General features: G+C 57.8%; 1 non-coding gene across 1 annotated transcript in view; it reads left to right on the forward strand.

Moving 5' to 3' along the window:
• The first annotated feature begins 1,829 nt into the window (after window positions 1-1,829).
• LOC124745556 overlaps window positions 1,830-2,500 on the forward strand; it is a 1,909-nt gene continuing 1,238 nt past the window's right edge. The window contains exon 1 of the ribosomal RNA XR_007011078.1: window positions 1,830-2,500. This exon is cut by the window's right edge and continues 1,238 nt beyond it. This is a non-coding gene — a ribosomal RNA (small subunit ribosomal RNA).

Raw genomic sequence — 2,500 nt, forward strand, 5'->3', positions numbered from 1 at the left:
AACCCATGTTGTCGCCTTAACGTAACCCACGTTGTCGCCTAAACCTGCTCTGTAATTGTTATACGACTCGTTCAATTACTGTAGTGTTGCCCACCCGCAACCCTCGCAATATAGTTCGCTACTCGCACTGCCCGCACCCCTGTGTATCGCTTCATGTTAAACACCTTGCAAGTCTTGCTCACTTTCCACATGCTCCTGCTGTACACTGTAATGTGGATGGCAGCAGGACGTACATGCCGCCCCTCCCCACGTCCCCACCTTGCCCCCTGCCTTCGCAAGCTGGTTGGTGAGAAGTTTGCATGTTCAATGCCCTTCGCATGCGACGTACTCAGGCTACGTTGTGGTGCGGCCTGTGTCAACTGTCCGCTGATGTCGTACGCGTGAACCACAATCTGTACTGCACATTCGTCCTTATGTACTGAATGATACATCGTGGCACATGTGTGACCGCACAACGACTGCGCCCAAAAACGGCGGACCATACAGTGCAAATATTGTGCACGCAGCTACGTGTCGTCTCCCTATGAGAGCTGGATTGCAGTGTGGTACGCCATAGAGACGTGTGGGAGGAACGGACGCCGTGGATGGCGATCAGCATGAGCTGTCTGTTGATGTATTCGGACCTAGTCGTCTCTCCTCACACACCGTGATGGCATGGTGCACCGCGTTCCATATCTGCGACATGCTACAGAGGCCGGTTGACAGTCGTTCGAGCAATGGACATCGCATACGTACGGGGGCCACCTTCCACGTATTGTCTAGGCGTGCACATTTTGTTGCGTGTATGTGGGCAGACGTAGTGTGGCGTGACACCTGACACAGGCATGCAATAATCGTTGAAGTTGCAAATGGCGATGGACGCCTGCGTTTTCTGGTGAAGTTACGCAAATGAACAAATGGTAACCTGTTGTGGTGCGGTTGTTCTCGCTAGGGGTGAATCGGTGATGGCGACGATAGGTTGAGGTACTAACCGGTTGTTCCAGCGATACCCACCATGCCGACGAAACTGAACGGCATCTGGGTGTGAAGCGATACGCGGCGGTGGCTGGGTGGGACCGTCCCCGGCCGGTGAGGGGGCGCCTCCCGGCGTGCTGGCCGCGCGGTGCGTGGGCGCACGCGCTACAGCCGGCTGGTGGGGGCGGCCAGTGGCAGGCGCGCCGGCCGACGGACGCGGCAGGCGTCGCAGCTGCGCGCCGGCGCACCCTGCGCGCGGCGCCGTGCGGCCAAAGTAGGTCCTCGCGGGCCCGGTGCGAAGCGCGGTGGACATCTTCAGTGTGCTGGTCCGATTGAGGACTGTGTGCGTTGAGGATGCGCCGCCGCCCGGCGCTCGGCGCCGCGACGCCGTCTGCTGCTCGGTCGCCCCAGCGGTTCTCGCTGGTGGTTTGTATCGCAGCTGTGCGGATGTGTTGGCGCGTGCGCTGTGCTGGGAGAGTTCGCTTCGGCACCCAAGTGGGGCTTTTGTCCTTCTGTGGCGCTGGCGTTGGAGCTGCCGGTCACCGTAGGTGGCGCGTGTTGTCTCCCGCCGGCAATGCCACGACAGCACGCTCCCGGGCCTCTGTCGGCAGCGGCAAGCTCAGTTGGGAGCACGGGTGGTCGCACCGAAAGCGTCTACTCGCCTAACTCCGGGCGATTGCGCCTCTCTCGAACCCGACCAAGTACTTGGGACGGCGCTGCGCGCCGCCGGGACCTGAGAGGGTTTCGAGGTGTATTGTGCAGGGGAGCTCAGCCTCCTCCTGTTTGCAGAATGATTGAGCGGACGCTTGCGTGTTCGCGCGGGCCCCCGGGACACACTCCCGGGCGGCCGGCTGCTCAGCTCTAGTTGACGCAGCTCCCTGGTTGATCCTGCCAGTAGTCATATGCTTGTCTCAAAGATTAAGCCATGCATGTCTCAGTACAAGCCGCATTAAGGTGAAACCGCGAATGGCTCATTAAATCAGTTATGGTTCCTTAGATCGTACCCACGTTACTTGGATAACTGTGGTAATTCTAGAGCTAATACATGCAAACAGAGTCCCGACCAGAGATGGAAGGGACGCTTTTATTAGATCAAAACCAATCGGTCGGCTCGTCCGGTCCGTTTGCCTTGGTGACTCTGAATAACTTTGGGCTGATCGCACGGTCCTCGTACCGGCGACGCATCTTTCAAATGTCTGCCTTATCAACTGTCGATGGTAGGTTCTGCGCCTACCATGGTTGTAACGGGTAACGGGGAATCAGGGTTCGATTCCGGAGAGGGAGCCTGAGAAACGGCTACCACATCCAAGGAAGGCAGCAGGCGCGCAAATTACCCACTCCCGGCACGGGGAGGTAGTGACGAAAAATAACGATACGGGACTCATCCGAGGCCCCGTAATCGGAATGAGTACACTTTAAATCCTTTAACGAGTATCTATTGGAGGGCAAGTCTGGTGCCAGCAGCCGCGGTAATTCCAGCTCCAATAGCGTATATTAAAGTTGTTGCGGTTAAAAAGCTCGTAGTTGGATTTGTGTCCCACGCTGT

This window comes from Schistocerca piceifrons, unplaced genomic scaffold (assembly GCF_021461385.2).
Source record: "Schistocerca piceifrons isolate TAMUIC-IGC-003096 unplaced genomic scaffold, iqSchPice1.1 HiC_scaffold_325, whole genome shotgun sequence".
Classification (NCBI taxonomy): domain Eukaryota; kingdom Metazoa; phylum Arthropoda; class Insecta; order Orthoptera; family Acrididae; genus Schistocerca; species Schistocerca piceifrons.